This window comes from Emydura macquarii, unplaced genomic scaffold (assembly GCF_026122565.2).
Source record: "Emydura macquarii macquarii isolate MOO-44397 ecotype Brisbane River unplaced genomic scaffold, CSIRO-AGI_Emac_v2 contig_480, whole genome shotgun sequence".
Lineage (NCBI taxonomy): Eukaryota > Metazoa > Chordata > Testudines > Chelidae > Emydura > Emydura macquarii.
Genome location: NW_027130617.1, coordinates 9,301,471 through 9,323,720, shown reverse-complemented (window position 1 = coordinate 9,323,720; position 22,250 = coordinate 9,301,471). Strand labels below are relative to the sequence as shown.

At 42.7% G+C, this 22,250-nt stretch overlaps 1 protein-coding gene across 2 annotated transcripts in view; it reads right to left on the bottom strand.

Annotated features, from left to right (window-relative positions):
• Nucleotides 1–20,993, bottom strand: part of BCAR3 (BCAR3 adaptor protein, NSP family member) — a 164,921-nt gene extending 143,928 nt beyond the window's left edge. The window contains exon 1 of one of the 2 annotated variants that reach the window (XM_067538442.1): nucleotides 20,971–20,993. The gene's annotated coding sequence lies outside the window, so the exon portion shown is untranslated. Of the gene's footprint in view, nucleotides 1–20,245; nucleotides 20,370–20,970 lie in introns of those variants that run through there. The other variant, XM_067538443.1, reaches the window with a different exon arrangement.
• Nucleotides 20,994–22,250: the final 1,257 nt, after the last annotated feature.

Genomic DNA, 22,250 nt, shown 5'->3' with positions numbered 1-22,250 from the left:
CATCTGAAAGATGTACAGATTCCATTGGAATACTACAGCTCCCTTCTAGGTCAGCCAGAGAGAGGCTTGCTTTGGGCTTCACTAACAGGACAGACACCTTAGACCTGAAAGGGTCCCAATTAAAGTCTCAGCTGCAAAAACATACAGTATGTTCATGATAATTATTTGCCAGATTGGGAATTCCCCTAAGTCAATGGCTCTCAACCTTTCTAGACTACTGTACCCCTTTCAGGAGTCTGATTTGTCTTGCATACCCCCAAGTTTTACTTCACTTAAAGTGTCACAGCACACTTACTGAAAAATTGCAACACAATTTACTTACTTAAATTTCAGCGTATAATATATAGAGCACTATAAGCAAGTTATTATGAAATTTTAGTTTGTACTGACTTCGCTAGTTCTTTTTATGTAGCCTGTGGTAAAACTAGGCAAATACCTAGATGAGTTGATGTACTCCCTAGAAGACCTCTGTGTATCCCCAAGAGTATGCATACCCCTGGTTGAGAACCACTGCTCTCAGAAAGCTTGCTCTCATTTCTGGCCACTTGTTGACAGTCACAAATGTACTATTTAACTTTTTAAAAAACCCTCCATCGCAAGCCAATTCTTGAGAAGAATTAGACCTCTAACTGGTGCACCTCTGCCTTTGATGATACTGTCTCTATAATCTTGTAATTACAGGATACACCTATCATAACAGATTTCATGATGTATCAAGTAAGGATTTATGGAATTTATTGCAGTGCTTTTGTGATTAACAGTGGCAAATTCATTAAGCTTATCTGATGAAATCTGCTTGAAGCTTAAAGTTCCTTGCAACAAAGAGTGTAGAGCAGAATCTGCAAGTATACAGTGCAAGAACAGGCAGTCTGATTTCTTGTTCCTGATTTATATTGCACCTATTTGACAGACACTCTAGGGCCACAAAAAAGTAACAGTAGAAATCCATACAAAAATAACCTAAACTTACATGTCAAGAGAAAGTACTACCACAAAAAGAAACCCTCAAATGCACTGCTTACAAAAGAACCAGAACCCAGCTCACCCCCATCTCCTTAGAGAAGGCCTATTAGATACAGGCTTTGCATCATACCTGTAAACTCAACAGCTCAGCTCTGTTGGATTAAATAAGCAAGCAAATTCCAGAGCTGAGATCATTGCACTGAAAATAGCCCCTGAATTTGCACATCTCTACAGAGGGTATCAGCACATGTATCCCAGCTACTCTGAAATGACTGGGGTAAGACAGAGAAGGGTATGGGGGCTTGAATATTGAGGATCCAAACTATAAGGGGGTTAAAAATGAAAATCAGACCATGAATTGCACCCAGAAGCCATTGCAATTTATGGAGCACTGGCAAAACGTACTCCTCCCCAGTCTGATACACCAGTATGTAAGGGCTGGTCATATCCTGCACTAGTGGAAGTTTCCAAAATGGACTTCAAGTGAAATCCCAAGTAGAAGACAAGTCACACTGCATTTACCTACTCAGAGCTAGACTGCAAAGACATATTGCACAAAAATGGGAGGGTGAGACACTTTAGAAGTATTTAAAATGGACAGAAAATTTTATGTTGCCAGTTGAACAGTGGATCTCAACTCTAAAAAGTCTGCAGGTGTGGAAGGACAGCAGAATATAAAAGAAATTTGCCCTACATCTGTTTTCATACCTAAATCTCTTCCTCCTGAATTCATGTTACTATCCCACTTATAAACATTGGAGACCATCAATGGAAGAATAGTTGCCTAAATCCATTTTTGCTCATAATAGAAACCTGGTTGTTATTTCCTTTTGTCTGTGTATTAACTATAGGTCTCTTTCTCTTTGAGCCGCCTGGTCCTACTCCTTTCAATCCCCCTTTTATTCCCATCATGATCATCTTTCAACTGACTCCCGTTAAGGGATTTTCTCACATCAGTATTCATAATAGGCTAGAGTAACAACAAGTCTACCCAAAATTTGCTTAGTAATAAAAGTTCATTCAGTACAGGTTACTCATTCATGGTCAGACCAAACTGATCAAATAGGAAGTGGAATATGAGAATCTGTGAGCATAAAAATTCAGAGGAGTGTTTGATCATAAATCAGCATAACCTGTACCACCTTGTCCCTATTCTGAAAAGAGTCCCAAGCCCCCACAAATCAATTAAGTTGTCTGGGACACTTTAAACTACTGGACAGACAGGAGGGAAGGCACAGATGAAATTAAACCAGTCTGGAAGCTAGGGAAGAGGAAGGAAAGCAGCACTTAAAAAAACAAAACAAAACCCCAAGCAGATGCAAAGAAAAGTGGGAAATTCAAAGCGGAACCATAGCAAGGAGAATAGAGAACTGGGACCAGAGACAAAAAGAATTATATGGATTGAAGGCTTGAAGCAAAACATGTTTAAGGAACAACTGACAAAGGACGCTGAATGCCTTGTCTACACTAGCCTTTTTTCCCCAGTCATACTACCATTGGTGCAGCTCCACCAGTGGAAGTGCTAGTGTAGAGCTAGCATTTTAACTGATTGACGAAGGAAACAATATCTAAATAGGATTTTTACTTTTTGAAATTAACATTTGTTTTTTAAAAATGCATTTTGTATTATGTCAGTGGACCTGGTGCCTCCTCACGGAGCTTCTCAAGAATGATGTCTCTTATGGTACATTCTTCAGAGGCTTTTCGAATTGCCAGCTTAGTCAGCTCCTGACAAAGTTAAAACAGCAGAGTGGATGGAACTTGAAAGCCTTTTCTCAAGTTAGGCCTTGCAGAAGAGAGGAAATGGCTAAAATATGGTCTTCTGAGGTTCATGAAAGCAAGCAGATCATAAACTTTAAAAAATGGATTATTCTGAAATCCACTGTGTTCGTGTCAGTGTGAAATTTGGGGTTCATAGTCTCCCCCCTTCTAAACTCTTCCCTACTTAAAGTTTCTGCTACTCCAGAATTATCCCTGTTTTGTCTTGTCAACTATGCCTCAGAGCTTCCAGAAGATTTCACCATTTGCTTACCATGATGAGATATACTGAGAGTTTAGGATTTTTTGATGCATGATTTGTATAGTTTTAGATTGCCAAATATAATGGACAGTGAATTCAGAACAGTTTTAAGCACAACTAAGTTTGAAGTTTAACTTTTCTTTCTAAATAAGTAGCAAAACAAAGAAGTCTTCTTTATGAAGAAATCAGATAGTGTGACAGTCCTCAAAGATCTGATGCTTAGGGAGCCTCAAACCATGAAGAAATCAGTCAGATGTCGGTGAGACCTGGACATACTAGAGCTGGGACAGATTTAAAAAAAATAGGATATATTCTTATCTAGTACATATTTAGATATTGACGTAGCAAACCTCTGAAGCCTATGCAAAGGCAAAGTTAATGAGCATTGGGAAAGGGATCCACATGGGGATTCAGGTGGAATGAAGTACTCTTTTCCAATCTGGTAGAGCCCAGATAGCCATTCCATGACCACTATTACAATAGTAGATAGTTATAGATCCACTAGGCTCCCACCCACCCTTTTCCCCCGGCCATGTTCATCCCATTCATAAACTCACTCTGTCTGCCAATATGAAGATGGCCATCACAAAGCAAAGCACAGATGGTACAGCATCCCTCTAAATAGCCTGGTCCCCACACATATGGGAGAATGATACAGCTGCCTCTGGAGCCCTCAGTCTTATGACAACTGGAAAGACTTACTATAACTAAGTACAGTTTTCCTTTAACATTATGAATTGGAGTGACCCCTCACAAAGATCAGTTAATAAGGCAGTAATCACACTGATTATTTCATTGCACTTACTACACCAATTATTAGTCCCAAAACTACTTCACTTCTTTGATAAGTAGGTCTTTGCTCAAGGAAGAAAAAAGTGCAGATGGTTTTGAGGTACAAAATGAATCAAGGTCTAGAATGTGCATCTTTGCTAAAGTAATGTGATACTATTTCCTTTGCAAGCCACCCAGGGCTAACCAAAGCCTAGTAAATGGAGGGTGATTCTAAAGCAAAATCCACACAAAGGTATTTGGGTAAGAAACAACCCTGTTCTTTTAGATAGAGAGAACAGAACACTTAAGCCCAAAAATGTATTCTTGTTAAAGATATTGGGCTGAGGAACAACCTCCCTTTCCACAGATGAAATTTGCATCTGAATAATTTTAACCTAAATTTCTGCACCTGTAATTGCAGGTGCAAATCAAAGTACCTGCACCTAAAACCAACTGCCTTAAACCAGCAAAAAAGGATGCTGGTTCTGAAAAGTTGGCCCCCAGACTAAAAAGGCATTTTCTAATTAACTATTTAGGAGAAACTCAGTAGGCCAGATTCAGCCCTTGTGTAACTTCACTGACCTCAGTGGAATTACACCCATGATGAATTTGGCCTACTAGGTCTAATTTAGAATGCAGATGAGGGTCTCTTTAAATGAAAGATTATTTTATGAAGACCATTTCAACATTATGTATATCTTATCTTGCTTATTGTTTAAGCAATGATAGAACATGTGCAGGAATAGGTTAACCTAAAACCTAAAATATTGATATTAGCTAATAGGTGATTTCTACACTCAAACAATGTATGCTGACATATCAGTGACTCAGATTTTCTTTCAGGGGATTTTAGTCAAATGTATCTGATCTACTTGGGTCTTTCACGGAACATGAGACAGAACTGGGTTTCAATTATTTGTGACATTCAAAATATACATAATCCATTGAACCTGGAAAGAAAAGAAAATAGAGCAGGGAGGAATATGGGATTAAAAATAAGATTACAGATACCAATAAGATTTCTCATTAGGAGATGTAATATATTTCCCCAAAGGAGGGGCACAAAGGTATTTTACATAAGTGCTAAACTAGGATTAAAAAAAACTCAAAATTTTACAGACTCCTCAAAACTGCCTGTTGTTCTATTGTTGACAAAATGCATGCAGCAGAGGACTGCTATAGTGAACATAATGAGGGGATTTGAATGGGAAGAGAGAGCACTGGCCTCATTTCTGACACTAATTCAAGTCCCAAGAGAGATACTAAGATAGTGAGCCAGAAGATCTGTTCACTGTCCACTAAACAATATACCACAAAATGTCCATACATTATTCCAGAGAATATACCCAGGAGGACTGAGTAGTTTTGGAAACTAAAATTGTCTCTTTAGTCTAGAGACAGTCTGGTTGAAGGTCACTTATAACACTGCAGTGTTCAGCTGACCTGCAGATTGTATAGTGAAGGGTTGTTCATTCCTTTGGGACAATCTCATGAGGTGAGAGTGTATGATCTCATGTTTCCTGTAAATGTTCCCAAAAGACAAGGAAAAATATTCATGTGATTTCATAACTAGCTGGGAGACCACCAACCAAAAGAAAGGTTTATCTTTATTGAAGAAGCAGCTATTTGTAGATCCAAGTTCTGCTCTCACACCCATTGAATGCTGTTAAACTCAAGAGTTGTACAGGTGTAAATGAGATCAGAATTTGACCCACAGTTTCTAGAGATGGATCCACGACATGAAGTTTTTATCCAGATCAGAACTTCCCTAGAGTTTAACAGGTTTCAGATTCAATGTTCTAGTTCAGACCCATCGCTAAAAGCTTCGGCTAGCTCCTCTAAACTAAAAGATAAAGCAGTCCTGTTTACTGAATTGCTAAATATGCTTTACTCAAAATATAGCTATGCTATATTTGTTTTTCATTCCTTGATGCTTGAGTCAAAATGAGACTAATCTGACACCACTGCAGCAGATGGAAACTTTTTCTATCTTTTTTTTGGGGGGGGCCTCTAAGACTCAGTATATTATTTTCCTTCATTTAAAGAAAGCCTGTATAGGACAAAAGGCCAAATATTTAAAGGGATCTCAGCTTGGCATCTAATTACAATTCTGTGACCACAATCAACTGCATGTAATTAGCTGAAGGCAGCAAGGACTGCATTTAGATGTCTAACCACCAAGCAATAAATCAGGTAGTTAGAGGTCTAAATGTTAGGATTTGTGTCTGCAGTAGATTTTGCTAGCAAGAAATAAAAATAATGGACACAATTAAAGGTTGTTAAAAGTATTGGTTGAAGTTTATTTAAACAGGCCAATTTTTCAGCTGTACCCACGCAGCAATGATCGCAAATGAGAAGAGAAGCACAACCACGTGCGCGCATAAAGCTGATCCATACTGTGCTGCTAATAGCTCCCCAAAGTTGTACACTAGCATTCCTTGGCTGCCAAAACAAGTTTTTCCCTAAACATCCCCCCTCCCCATCTTGGAGTCAGATGGAGGCTGTTTTGGAGTCGGTGTGATACACCATTGGAAGATTTTCCAGCACAGAAGCCTGACAAATATTAGCTCCAGAGACTTTGTCAACAGGAGACCAGCACACAATTTCCCCAACAGATGTAAGAACTAGTACCAACTTTTTCCTAAACCTTGTGCAATAGTTCTTTAATCAGATGGGGTTGAGGTTAAAGTTATAAATGCACTGCAGTCACAATCTTTCACAGATGTAAACTGCCTGCCTCTCTCACCACCAGAAGTTGGTCCAATGAAAGATATTACCTCACCTACCTTGTATCTCTAAAGCTACTTAGACTAGTTGGCCCAGAACTAGCATTCCGCCTTGCTATGCAAGAAACCATCCTCCCCCCCCCCCCAGAACAATCTGGGTTCGAAGTCTCATTTTTTAAAAGGCAAACTCCTAAGTTCCTAAATTGGAAGGGATGAGTTAACATGCCTTCTCTATTGAGTGAGTTTGATGATTTCCAAAGATAGTCTGTTTCAATTCCCCTTGTCCAGAAGCAGTGTCCTTGTAAGAATGAGGTTTTGAGAAAAGGGGAATTAAGTGAGAAACATGGAAGGATCCTCGTGTCTTTCACATGAGCACAAAGTCATCCAAAAAGCAAGAAAAAAAAATCATATCAGAGTCTTACCATACAGTGGTAAATGCATTTCAGATTGAATATTAGTAACTTGTTCCTATATTATGCTCATTCCAGACTAAATGCAAATGAAGTGGATGACATCCCTGTATTGAACCAGGAACCGCAGCCATGAACCCATATAAAACTAAAGGCTGTGCCCCTTCGTACAAAAAAGAAGCAAAAACTTGATGCAGACTGCTATTGTAGCTAACTGTAAAGGTTTATTTTCCTATTTGAAAGTCATTCATAGGTGCTGGAACCAAGGGTGCACGGGGTGCTGCCACACCTCCTGAGTTGAAATGGTTTCCATTACATGCAGGGTTTACAGTTCCGTTCAATGGCTCTCAGCACCCTCACTATAAAAATTGTTCCAGCACCACTGAAGTCATTCATTGGTGGTAGCAGCCCAGTGGATCATGGAAGAATGTGTTGCTCTCCTTCTGAGGAGACAGAATCAGGCATGGTTTGATATGATGATAGGCACTCAAGTACTCAGAACCACCACCTCAGGTCACTCATTTAGGTCATATCTACACTAGGGTGTGTTGTCATCAACACATGTTACAGTAATAATTACAATGCTTATGCCCGTTCACACAGCACTCGTGTTGCCAAAGCATGTCCAGTTGTTGCTCTAGCATTGACAGGGAGGACAATGCACTGTCAGCAGGTATCCCACTGCAACTCACCACTTTGTGCTGCTAAGAGTTGTGGGAAGGTGAAGAGGATCATAGTGCATCATTGGTGCAGGCTCAACATCCCATGATGCATTTTGCAGCATTTTTCAGGGGTCCCAGTTTCCTATGCGCCCACCATCTCTACCTGAAATGGTGGATCCTGAACTGCTCTCCACTGTTGTCAGTGTTCTGAATGTATCATGGCTGTATATTATAAGCTCCTAATCAGAACAGAAATCTGAGATGCCTGATCTGATGTGCGCCATACAAACACCACATCTGATTACTGTTTGCATTCACTGAGCACCCCAGTTTTGGGCACGTGAAACAAGTACTCATAGGTAGGAAATTGCATCTTTATGTGGGTCTGGGATGAGCAGTGGCAGCAAAAGTTTTGAATGCACAAAGCCACCTTCATGGAACTCTGCAGATCTTCTCCTGCCCTGGGGCACAAGGATCATTGTGTGGAAACTAGCAACTCCAGACTGCTACCAGTCAGTCAGTCAGTCAGTCGCTAATCAGTCTGGAGAGGGAAATCCACTATTAGTGCTGTGTTATTGCAAGTGTGCAGGGCCATTAATCACATTCTGCTACGAAGGACTGGGAGTCTTGGAAATGTGAGAGAAATAGCAGATGGTGTCGCAGCACGATTCCCTAACAGCAGCCAGGCGATAGATGGCACGCATATCCCAATTTTGGCCCCCAACCATCTTGCGACAAAGTACATCAAGAGAAAGGGGTACTTTATGGTACTGCAAGTGCTTGTGGCTCACCATGGGCATTTCACTGACACCAGCGCAGATTGGTCAGGAAAGGTGCATGATGCATATATCCTCAGAAACACTGGCCTGTACAGAAAACTGCAAGCAGGGACTTTCTTTCCAGACCAAAAAATTCCCATGGGGAGGATGTTGAAATGCTCATAGTGATCCTGGGAGACCCAGCCTACCCCTTACTGCCATGGCTCATGAAGCCTTACACAAGAAAGCAGAATAGCAGCAAGGAGTGCTTCAACAACAGGTGCTATATGACTGGCGAATGTGCATTTGGCAGATTAAAAGCTCTCTGGTGATGCCTTTATGGCAGGTGAGACCTAAATGAAGAAAAATATTCCCATGTTATTGCTGCCTGCTGCGTGCTCCACAATATTTGTGAAGCTAAGGGTGAGAAGCTTCTCCCTGGATGGAGCAGAGGTGGATCACCTTGTGGCTCAATATGAACAGCCAGATGCGAGGCCAATGCGAGGCCATTTGAATCAGGGAGGCCTTGAGGAAACATTTTGACAATGAGCACCAATAAAGTGTCTTTGTAAGCAGCTCTGTGCCATGCTATGATTGAAGAATAAGCAATCTTTATTTCTCTTGCACACAGTGATTGCAGCTTGCATTGATACGGAGTATGTCTTTACTAAATAATTATTCTTAACACAAAAAGCTGGGCTAGAGAGGAGAAAGTAGTGAGAGGCAGTGTGAGTAATGACAGTTGGGTGTAAGTCCAGCTAGCATTCTGGAAGCTGTCAAAAGGGGTGGAGTGAATGGGGTACCGAGACGAGCTAGGAGTTTGGTAGGACTGCAAGTTTGGGAAAGGCATGGAAAGCAGTTCTATATTGGCTACAAGCAGGGGCAAGCATGCATTAATTCAGTCTGCAGGTTAGGATGCATCTCCTCCACATGAGCAGCTTCAAACCAGGTTGCTATGCTACTCGCCTGTGCGCTGTTTTGATCCCTACACACGCCAATTGGTGCGGGAAAGTTTTCTACAACAGGGGAGGAAACAAAGCAGCTCTGCCAAGAAATCTCTGGCAGATTGGCGAGTAACTTCAGGAAAGTTTCCTAGAGCTCTCTGGAGAGTTCCCATGAAATCTCAGTGTGCACTAACACACTTTTCCGTCACACTGCCTAGCTGTACAGGGGAATGGGAAGCACATGCAAACAGTTATTTTTGTGCATTTCTATCCCTTCAGCCAGCTGTACAATTCAGCAAAGCAAAAGACAGCTGTACCTCATGTAACTGAGCAGCATCAGTTTTAAAAAAAATAAACTTACCAGAGCTCTTCTGTCCTGCATACCAGAGATGGGACTGGCTCAAACCCTCCAGGGTCAAGAAGAGGTCTTGACGCCCCACACGTCAAATGACAAAGTCCACTGCTCCACATCGTCCTCCAACTGGACCTCCTCTCATCCACGACATTTGTGGGGGTTGTCTCTGGTGTCCACTGTCTCTGGGCATCTTGGCTGCTGAGGATGGCTTCCAGCTCCTTATAGAAGTGGCAAGTCTTTGGCTCTTCACCAGAGCAACGATTTGATTCCCAAGCCTTTTGGTACTGCTGTTGTGCTGTGCAAAAAGTCAAGGCACTGCAGCGTGTCCTGTTCGTAGCCCTTCGCTGTCATGCCATGAGAAGTCTGATTGTAGGTATCAAAGTTCCTTTGGCCAGAGCAGAGCTGAGACCATACAGCCCCAAATGCTGATCAGATCCAGACGCTTCTATGTGCTCAAAGTGGGAGAGCATTTGGTGCATGGAGCCACCATGTGAGCTCTCCATGCCGACCAAGCAGGAAGTGGCATTTAAAAAATTCTTGGGACTTTAAAGGGGGAAGGACAGATGGCTGCAGGGCAGCAGTGTTCAGACTGATGGCTAAAGCGGTCAGGATGGGCATTGTGGGACACTTCCTGGAGGCCATTTACCATGACATAACCAAGCATGTGTCTATACTGATGCTTTGTTGCTAAAAAAAAAAAGTTTGACGCAAAAAGCTCTATGCCTCTCGTTGAGGTGATTTTATTTGGTCGCAAAAATCAGGGGAGTTAGGTCAGCCAGGGGAGGAGATTGTAGTATGTACACCATTGTTTTGGTGCAAAAAGCTGACTTTAGTCAATAAGAGTCTGTAGTGTAGATCAGCCCTCAGTAGGCAAGAGAAAGCATTATGTATTTCCTCTCAGCCATTTCCCTGGGAGTTACTATACATTACCTTGCACTCCGACATCCTATAGTGTTGGATAATGTTCATTACATTTCAGGGAAGAGACTCACTCCTCTCAGAGGTCAGACTAGTGCCATAGCAAAGCTACGGACATGTAAAGGAAGAAGTGGACTCTAGAGCACCAAATGATGTCCCCAAATGAAGGAGCAAATGAAAACGTTGGAACCAAACCCATGTGAATGAAGGGAAGGGTGCTCGCTGTCAGGTGTTCTACCATAATCAACACACATATTTGAGTAACTCTGTTTTTAAAGAAAGTGATTTTGCAGTTTGCATATTTTATATTACAAAATTTGTGTTCTCTTTCATATTTATTCCTCACATAGCACGATGCCTATGCCATGAGCACAACATTTTTCTGAATGCAGAAACAAGTACAGTCATTTGAAATTTACTCTTAAGCTATGCTGCTGTCAAAGTGGGAAAAGTAGACATTATGCTGACTGGGCATTACAGCCACTTTTCAAAACCTTTTTACTGTACTCCAACATCATCAGATCAGATATTTATATGGTACATTGACAAGTTTACATGTTCCAAATGTTTTCCATGTGTATCTGAAACTGATAATTTCATTCTTGTCCTTTGATGGTAAAGTTTAAGTAAAGCCATCAAATACATAAAGAACATTTTTCTATAGCCTTCTCTAGCCTCTCCCTTATTTCTTCTGAAACTGAGAAGACTTTTGTTAAAATAAAGATGTCTTTTTTCTTTTCCCTAGTGACTTAATTTTCTAACAAATTAGGGCAACAATCTGAAACTGCAAAGATCTATCCTTAATAAAACATTAGAAAAAAGTCTTGCTGCATTAGTGGAATTGCAAAGTGTACAGAATATGCATGTTTTATGAAAGAGAAAGACAAAGTAAAATCATGCTGTAGTTATATCTACTTCCTTAGAATACTCTCTTATAACACCAAAGGTTATCTAGTTCCTTGTAGATTTTTACAGCACCCTGTCACATTACATGCTTAGATTTTGCTGGACTTGTAACTTTAAAAGCCATGCTGTGATGCTGACACACTGCATAATAATTGCCCTGGCTAAGTAATCTAATCAAAATTTTAAGTTGCTCTGATCTGTAAAATCTGCATATAGGCAGATAAACAATAGCTCAAGATACGTCTTTCTTGGTATGCTTAATTTCTTTATTAAGCTATTAATCAATTCCAAAACCATGAAGCTGTATTGATTAGAGAATATAACAGATTAGAGAATCTTACCCTTCAAGGTGGTTATTGTATTCCATCAATATTCTTAAAACTGCAACAGCATCTTGTCAGAAGACAAGTCCTTCCAGCCAATCAGTGATCAGATCTGGCTAGGGGACAACAGATGATGAATCACAGTAGTGAAAACACCAAGGCTTGATTTTTCTTTTAAATGAAGGCGAAAGCTCTGTGCCTTTTCCCAAAGGAATACAGGGAGATGTTTCACAGCTTTTTTGGATTCCTTTCTTTTTAGATGAAACTTCATCCCAGCTAATGATGTAAGCACTTTTATTAACTCACAATCCCTCTTCCCCTGATCAAGATCTTCAGCAGAACTACACAAATTTACACCAGATGGGGATTCAGTCTCCTGTTTTTAAATATTGTGACAAACCAAAAAAGCCAGGAGTCTAATAGTTAAAGCTAATGCTCATTCTTCCACTTGAGGTACAGTAGTTCATCTGGGACAACTTCACACATGGATTGGAGGGACATGGGATATTGAGGCACTATGGCTGAAGGGCTGAAATTTCAGCATGGACTTTCAAATCCAACAAGTTACAGAGGGGAAAAAGCCATATTACATCATCTAATCCACCCCCTGCCAAGGCAGGGTTGTTCCCTACAGGACATTCTCTAGCACTTTGGCTAGTCTGATCTTAACTGCTCTATTAACTTCTATTTTATATCAACTCTCAGACATCGTTTTGCATTTTAAAAAAAAAATTCCAAATAGGTCCTATAACTAACTGTTGGGAAGATAACACACGTGTATGTATATATAAATACACACATTTTAAAAAACAGATAGTGACCTAATGCCAATGACTCCACCAAATTCAATAGGGTCTGTTGTGAAATTACTACATATTTAAACAGTTTTAAATATACATATTAGGTAAAGTCTCACTACTCCAGAAGCATTACAGTTTATCATGCATTATTATAATTTGTATTATGGTAGCACCTAGGAGCCTTCATTGGGATCCCATTGTGCTATAGGCTCTCTACAAGCACACAGTAAGAGAGTTCTTGCCCTGAAAACCTTACAATCAAATAGAAAAGAAAGAAAGGTATTTGCACCCTTTGTACAAACATTCATTACCTTGGTTCTTAAGCTTTTCCATGCCCCATGTTACAGCCAGGGCCAGGTTTCAAATTAGGGACAGTGGGCACCCCCTAGACAGGTGCCAACAGGGCCCTGGCCAATTTGGGGGCCCCGCATGAATGCTGAAACTCTGGCCCCACCCCCAGCTCCTCCTTTTCTTCCTGAGGCTCTGCCCCCTGGCCAGGCCAGAAGCTGGAGCCTAGAGGTGAGCAGATTTCCCCCCATCCAAAGCTAGCCGAGCCAGTCACCCCAGCCCCTGCCCCACCAAGAGCTGACCCAGCAAGGCCCTCTCTCCCTCATTGCCCATCCACCCCCCATCCGGAAAACACAAAGATCATCTGTAGGCAGGGGAGGTGCTGAAGATACTGTGCCTATGGGTGCATAAGGTGTAAGTCCAGTCCTGATCACAACAAAAAAATTGTTCAGGACCCCTTTGCATCTAGTCAGAAAGAAAGGGAGGGTGGTGGTGACCCCCCCCCCCCCCCGTAACCTATTCATGACCCTTTGGGGTTCACAGCCCTTAAGCTGAGAATCCATGATTTCTGTGATTTATCACAACCATTAAAGCTTCAGTCAGGCTCTTCAACTTCAGAGTCTCTCTCTAGATCTCAAGCTTTCTAGGGCTCTCCTCTAGGTCCCACATGTTTTTCTCCAAAAACTTTCCACCTTCAGACACCCCCGCCCCCCCGCCCAATACTCCCAGACCGTCTAAACATTGCATGGTCCTTTATTGGTCCTCATTCTTTTAATGATTACACTAATCATTACACTTCCAAATTTTGAGGTGTAATCATTTAAAGGATGCTGCTTGCGTGGCCTACTTTCACCTTTTCAACTTGTGCCTGCTTGATACATTCTGATTGTTGTAAATCCTGTGCACTAAGCAACTAGCCTCTAGGCTAGCTGCTGAAACACAAGGGGGGGGGGGAAGAGCCTTCCTCAGGATATAGTCCCTATAGGCCAGAAGATTTTAGATCCCCTACTATTCGTAATGACACACTGCAGAATACATAGGCAATTAAATAGTGCCAAGATAACATAAATAAAGTCAACCTTAAGGCTTTAGCCCTGGAAGTAGTGCCTCTTCTCTGAATAATGTAGACACTATTTTAAGCACTAGTTTAATATCTTTTAAGATAGTATGATGGTGTTTGAGCATCATGGATAAGTATAACAATCACTGAATAGTTAATTACTACATCTTCATTTTTATAGACAATGAATTGTCAAAAAAAATCCCAAAAAGTGGCTGGCTCCACTCCAAACTGTACCTTTAAAAAGGACTAATGTTTCATATTAGAAATTAAATGCAAGTAACAGCTATAAGGTACTATCATGGACATATCACTGATTTTCTGCCCAGAAGTACTATGCTGTCACATCACCCATGTAGCAGGGATTCATCTGATAATACAGGGCTCAGTCCTGCAAAGGAATCCTTACAGGTGGACCCTAACATCTACTTGGAGTCCCAGTAGAGTCAATGAGTCTCTACATGGGTGTCAGTGTTCACCCATCTGGATCCCTTTACAGGGCTGGGGCTGCGGTTATGGCTATGTTTGCATCAAGTTTTGGTTTTCAACATAAAACCTGTTTTTAATGGATTCTGCAGCCTAGCTATTGTGTTATTTCTATAGATTTACTCCAGGGTAGACTATGGTGTACAGTGAGACAGGGATCTAGTGTCATGAATGATTGTAGGTATTATAACCTTGAAGTTCCAGCTGGTTATCATCTATTGTTTTGCTCCACTAATGACTGGTGCATTACTGATAAATATAAACTACACAAACTAACAAATTTCTGACATTCCACATTCCCATAAAGAACATGGTCTCTGAGGTAAACTAAATGAACATACTCCAGTTAATCAAAAGAATATTATTCCTATGGACAGAGTTGTTTAATCAACACTCAGTATCTGCCAACATTTTAAAAACAAAACCAAAGGCCCTAAAGTGACAAGGGGGGACATTATTTCACTGTAATGCTAGAATTTACGAATATTGAGTGCTGATTTAGAGCATCAGAGCTAGCACTGCACATTCATCACAAAGAAAGAAGCCTTTGTTTATGCACCATCCACACAGAAGAGCCTTTGATGTACTGTTTTGAGTTTCCTCATATTATAATTTCTGCAGAGTGATGAACTGCAGTAACTTCGGAGACAGGCTCTACATGCCAAGGACTATGAGGGAGAATATGGCACAAAGAATAGGTGGTGATCAGGTGTCATCTTCTAGCTCAGTGCTCTCAGTGATGGCTGTTCTGGAAAAGAATATGGATTATTTCTGGCTGGATTAGAATAGTACACAAGCTTTAAAATGCTGTTCTTTTCTGAAAAGGGACCAAAAAAAGGCAGATTCCATGTTTACTTTCCCTCTAAGTGACTTTTGAAGGAAATTTGTTGAGTTTACAAGTAAAAAGAAGCTTCTTCTAATTGCCAATCTTGAAAACTCAACTTGGGTCTGAAAGTCAAGCTTTATTGTTTCTGCCTTGTGCATTATGTATCTAGCTACCTAGGTACTTCTATAGCTCCTGGCAAAGTAGTAGCTGAGTGCTTAGTGAAGATTCTGCAGGGTAAATTTTACACTTGTGAAACCCCATTGTCTTCAAAGTCAGTCTTAAGTTAGGTCTGGGGAATACAAAGTAGGTTTTGGTCCTATAAATGGTATAGAATTCAGCCAGAACTTAGATTGCACCAGTATGTGGTGGTTTGGCATACTGGCAGCATTCTGAAGCTGCTGTTGTGGTGTTCTATAGAACCTCAGCTTTTGTTTTCTTTTAAAATAAGTTTCTAGCCATTATGGTTGTGAAGAAAAGCTGCACTCTCATTTTTGAGCCTGATGCAGGGGTGTTTTCATGAGTAGGCAGAAAGCCTGAAACAAGAACTCAGAGGAGTGAACTGCCCCATTTGTCTCTAAGAGGTGTCAGCTGAGATGCCCCATGATGTTCATTTAACTACCAACATTGTTAACTATTTCATTCCTCATGTAAGAGGAAGGATCATAGATGCCTCATTTTGGTCTCATGAGTGGATGACATTTGGGAGATACTGCCACTGTACAGGGCAACTGCACCTGTATTCTCCCTCTGTGGTCCACCAAGACCAGTTTCAAGTTTCTGGCTCCCAGCTGTCACCTCTCTTAGGAGGAAACGTATGTCTCTCCCCCTCCTGAGTGGGGTTTTTGCCCAGGCTGCACAGTTCCCTGCAATATTCCCAGCAAGCCAGACTGCCTAAACAGGTCAGCATCTGCACTTTGCCTTCTCTTTGTAGCCTGTGAACAACATAATTGCCAGTGGTTCTGAGTTATCGCATAGCTCTTTCTAAGCAAGCACACTTATGAAGGGGCAAGCATTATAGAGAAAACACTGAAAACAATTAAGAACCCTATACACATGCTAATAAGATCACTCCCCATCTCCAACAAAGGCTCTGGTAGGAGTCAGTCTTTCAATTCCCCCCACAGGGGGTTTTCTGTGATTACAGGGTCATAACAGCCTTAGCACAGAACTAGGATAGTCTTTCCTTTACACAGTTTGGACCTGGAGACTCCAGAAACAGGTAAACAGCAGACAGTGACCCTGTCCTCAGGGCGTAGGCTTCAAAAGACTGGGTTTTTGCATAACCGAGAGAGAATGTGCATTTAACCTCTCCTTCCAAAGGTTACTGTGATGCTCCTTTGGAGTACCCAAAGTTGTGAGGCACCTCATTACCACTTGTCTTTAGCATGAGGAAGCCTTGTCTGTACATACCAGGAGGTTAAGCTCCCTAACAACCCCAGCCACAGTCAGCATAAGTACTTCCCTCTCAGTCCCCACGGGCTCTGCTGTCCATCTACAGATAAGCAATAGATATGCTCCAACCTGTGAACAGTCCACTGGAGTTTCCAGCCCCTTATCCACCCGACATTCACAGAATTACCAGACCCACTGCTCCCAAAGAAACAGTACACTGCAGCTCACTAGTTCATCTCAGAATACAGTTCCACTTAATGCACAGCATGTAGATCTGTTTACAGAGAAAGCAAGTATACGTTTATTTAAAAGATTCATGGGATAGCAAAACAGACATATTGAAAACAAAGGGTTACATATAAAACAAAATCATAACTTGCATTCTAGAGCCTAAACTCCACTCACAAGATGCTATCTTGTCTAATCAGGTACTGCTTACCCCCAAAGTCCTTCTTACAGCAAATTTCAACAGGGCAATTGAGATTCTTCTTTCATGAGGCCAAGCCCTGGCATCCTTCATTAAGAAAAGGCAAGTTGCCAGCGGGATCTCTCTGCACTCTCAGAAATACCAAGACCAGCCCTTTGCTCTTCATCTCTTCCTCCCCACACCTTTACATGACTCTGGTGAACTAGAATGTACATACCAGACCCAGAGGATCCCTGTTACCCATATGCCCTGTACCCTCAGCCAGCTGGCATCAAGAGACTCCTGGAACAGGTCGTCAGCAGACAAGGATTCTATCCTCAAAGCATAGCTTCAAAAGGCTGGGTGTTTCGCTTTCACCCTCCCCTCAACCCACAATAATACAAAAGCCATTCATTTAATACAATGGACCCCAAAGCTAATGAAGATTAATTCAATAAGGTCTCTCTAGGGAGACCCTATCAGAGATCGTGGTCATATTCCAGTCCCACCAGGGGAAACCAAGCTCAAGGAGCCCAGTGGAGTTCAGAGCAAGCATGATCATATATTGATTATCTGCATAACCTATGGACCTTATTCTGTGAGTAGAGATTAGAAGAGTGCCTCCCCACACCCCCAGTTCAACCCCTGAATCCAACTCCCTCTCATAGCACTGTAGATCCAAGAGAACTAACCAGGCTAAAACTTGTTTTTAATCCAAGCAAGCAGATGTGACTCTGAACACATCAGGGATCAGCTCTGTTTTGAAACAATGTGTCTTTTTACCCTGCCACCTTTTAAGTCAGTTCCCAAACCTTTTGGCTCCAGGGTCACAAATACCATTTTTACAACCCTGAAGGGCCTCCAGTCTCCCCCCTCTCCGCCAACACCCCCCTCCCGCAGCCAGATGGAAGGAGTTCAGCAAGGAGGCTCTCCCATCCCGTCTGCAGGCATCCTGTAGCCCTGTGCGTGCCATCTGAGTCCTTCGGCAGCAGCTCCCTTCTGCAGCCAGCAGGAAGGGAGCAGCAAGCCGTTTTGGAAGACCCTGTGGGTCATGGGTTGGGAACCTCTGTTAAGTAGTTAAAATACCAGAGCAAATTAAGTAAATCAGAAACTATGCACAGTGTGCATGAAGTCAAAACTGCTGATGTGTCATTCTACCGAAATACAAACCTCACTACAATGCAGCCTGTAGGGAACTGTGGGAAGGCACTAGACAACTATCAGCACCCAAATTAAATAACTAGGTTTACAGCCTGTATCCACACTGCAAAATGGGCAGGTTAAAGCCCAAGTTAAAGTGCAGCCGGAGCGCTAATCAATACCTCCAGCTAGGTAATCTAGCCCAGGTTCAAAGCACCTCCAAACCTGGGTTAAAGGTTTGTGTGTGGACAGGAGGAGAGTGAGGACTAACCATTCAGTAAGAGCACAAGCTAACTGCAGTGAAGACAGATCTAAAAATCACATTGAGGGGGTATTTTTATTGATTAGTCTATTCCATATAATCTGTTCTTTAAGACTTATTTATCTGCCATCTGGTTTGAGAGGAAACATTTGAGCTATTTAAATTATTCCTCTGTTGTGTTTCTATATATAAAACATTAGCTTAACAACTGCAGTTATAGCATAGTCAGTCAGGAATGCAAAAACATCATTTATGTATTTATACAAACAGGTGCAAATTTGTGTTTTGCTGAAATTCTGAAGCTAGGGCAAGAAAAAACCCGAGTACTGATTTTTAAAAATAAACAATGCATGCCCCATTAGAAAGCTGTACTTTACTAGACATACCTGAATTGTTCAACATTTACTTCACTCTACCATCTGATTGCCTAGCCTTTCAGCATCCTGTTTAGAGTTTCACTAATGTTCTTTGATGATAATAGGACTCCCTGCTGGCTTACTATGTTATTTTCTACACTCTTTTAGCAAAATAATTATTTTGTCAGTTGTGGAATCAAATTCAAAACAATTCATATTAAATAATGTAGATCTATTTACACACATGGAAGGATGACAGCTGAACAAACAAAACAGAGCATAGCTTACACGGGTTTCAGTCATACTGAACTGTATGTGAGCTTAGAGACAGTATGGTTTCTAACTTGCTTCCACTGAAGTGAAAGTTTTGCTATTGACTTCATTGGTAACAAATTTGGGCCCATTATTTGCAATTGATCTCTAAAGCTGAATATACAGAGGCCTGATCCTGCAAAGGCTGAGTGTGTTGGCAACTCTCAAATCAACATGGATGTAACAGTGCTCAAGATCCTTTAGAGTTGAGCCCTAAAACCAGAGTCTTTTCTTTCCGGGCAGGATTAAGTAGAGAAGAAGGATGGTCTTATAGTTGGGGAGGGGGGGGGGTGGATAAAGGACTTCCCGATGACACTGTTTTGACCCAGACCCTACAGTGAAATCACAAGTCCCTGGAAGGGCTCCAGCATATGAGATCTATACCATAGGGTGTGATGCTAGACAGCTCTGTGGTGTTGTCTGAGTGAAAACGAGTACTGTATGGGGATGGCTAGAAAAATAGAGGGGAGAAGGGAAAACCCTGGGATTAGGGGAGAAAAATCTGGCTGGGTGTGTGTGTGTTCTCATTGGCTCTTTTTAATGTGATGTACTATATAGTACAGCAAAGGCTGCTGTTAAGGGATGGTTGGACATTTTATTCCTCCCAGTTCTCTGACTTGGAGATGATGGGAACATTTAAAAAAATTTAATCAGCATTTTCACATTAGAAACATTGACAGAGCAAGCAGATCACGTTAGTAATTCTTCTGGGAATTAAAAAAAATAAATAAAATCACAAAAAATATTTGCCTTTTTTCCATGACTAGTAGCTGCTCAGCTACTTTATATTCAGGTCATAACAGTGACGAGAATTTCCAGCTAAGCATCTGGCTAGCAGCCTTGAAGTCAATTCTATTAAAGTGAATTTCCCCTCATCTCCATCAGAGAGAGAAACTCCTTGCAGACTACAATCCGAATTGAGGACCAAAGTCACAATCTCTCAATATGTTTGTAGTTATTAATGATCCTTTTAGCAAGTAATTGCCAGATGTCCCACACAAAATATTCAAAGATTTTATCCCACCATTCCTGAAACATGCCCATAGAACTATGTGCTCAACAAATCACTGCACTGAAGAGTTACAATCTAAAGTCAGTTACAGAGAAGACAGACACTCTGGAACACCCAGACGTTTGATGAGAATTTATCACTCATCCCACCTTTGATGGGTTGCTCTGCTCACCGCTGGTTGGTGCCACATGCTGGTAATCCTGGGGATTAGCTGGTTCAGGCTGACACTCCTTCTAATGATCATACCCTATCAGTTTCTCCTCTGCAGCCCCTCTCTCTCTCAGGAACCACAGCTGTCCTCTTTGCAACACAGCCCTCCAACCAGATCACTATTGTGGTTTCCCCTAGGGCTACCGTATTTCAGGTTCCCAAACAGAGGACACTGGCAGAGGAGCAGGGGAGCTGGAAGAGGGGAGGGGCAATACCATACTATACTATACCACCCTACTTCTGCACTGCTGCTAGCAGTGGCACTGCCTTCAGAGTGGGTGTCCAGCCAGCAGCTACCACTCTCTGGCTGCCCAGCTCTGAAGGCAAGGAAAAAGGACGGCGGTGGGGAGAGGGGGGGGATAAAAAACAAAACAAAAACAAACAGACATTTGTTTACATTTCAAAAACCTGGTCAGATGGAGATTGGAGGACCAAAAAAGGAGGTCATAGCCAGGAAAACATAGGATATGGTAACCCTACTTCCAGGGGAAGCGTATCAAGGTTCCTGCACTCCAGCAATCTCCTGCTTTACTGCCTCACAGTGCCACTCCCAGTGGCTGGCAGGAAAGCCAGATCCACTCTGGATTCCAGCTCAGAGACCTCTACACAACAGCTAAGATTCATTCCCTGTGCCTTGCTACCTTTCCCTGAATTGCTTCCATACCTCCAGGCCTTCCCCACTCCTCTGAGTTTGCCAGTCTCCTCACTCCCTCCTCTCAGGAAATAACTTTAAGCAACTGTCCATACAGCCTTTCCAAGCCACCCTCTCTGTTGCCAGAGTCCTGGCTTTTGTAGAAGCCCTGCCTGTCCCTCACAGCTGAGCTTCTCTCTAATTAGCTGTCTACAGCCCAAAGTGCCTGGTTGTATCCTAATTAGCTGATTGGGCTCACCTGGCCTAATTCAGCTCTTGCAGGGCCAATGTGGGGAGCACACCCCATCATACACCCTCCCACTCAAGAATGCAACCCAGGAGTAGGCAGGTATTTGCCTACTCTAACTCACCTATCCTGCACCTGGGCTCTCAGGTCATCCCTTTCTTGTCTTAGGTCCCTGACCATGAGCTGCAGCCCATCCAGTTCTTTCATAGTACCTCACTTTCTCCTACTGGAACTCCAGGTCCTGTGCAGCCTCTTGCAAGGCCTGCTCTTAAATAGACATCTTCTCTGTCAGCTGGTCCACCTGCTGCACTGAGTCCTCCAGCCAGTACTGGGTTTACAATGGCCCTATGGTGCCAGGCCTATTACAGACCTGTCTGATCCATCCACATGGCCGGGTCTGGCCTCTCGCCCAGGGAAGTCCAGTGTCCAGGCCTTGCTGTGTGAGCCACTCCCAGCCAACAGGTCCCACTTGCCTGTAGGGAGCTAGCTGCCCAGCAGCCAGGCTCCGCCATGCAGGCTGGGCACAGCCAGGTGGACTCTCTGAGGTTGCGTCCCACAGGTCTGCCCTACTCCCCAGCATGGGTCTGAGCAGGCTCTGCTGCCTGCCACCTGTGGGGTTCCACCTGCCTCCCCAGAGCTGAGTTGCCTGGGTCTGGTCTCAGCCAGTGGGGGAGGGAAGAGCGCAGGGGGCTCGGCTCAGCTCGACTAATGGGTCCCAAGGGAGCCCAATCCAGGCAGACCCTGCTCCAGTTCTGGCCTGGCTGATAACACCATTCCTGAGGGGCTGGAGTGATCCCAGCCCCTGGACTGGCCCCAACTGTGCTGCCAGCTTGGCCTAGCAGTCACCCTCACCCCCCAGGAAAGCCAATGAGTGCAGCTAGGGTGCAGGGGAGATGGGTCTCTGCGGTGGGCTGAGCAGTGAGAGGGCAGTGGAGGTTGGTGTGTTTTGTGGCAGTGGGCACTGGGGGTCTGTGTGGGGTGCTGTATGGCTGTGGGACTGGGGGGGAGGGGCACACTGGGCATAGCAGGCTCAGGGGGGAGGGGGTAGGGGATGGTGTGACAGCAC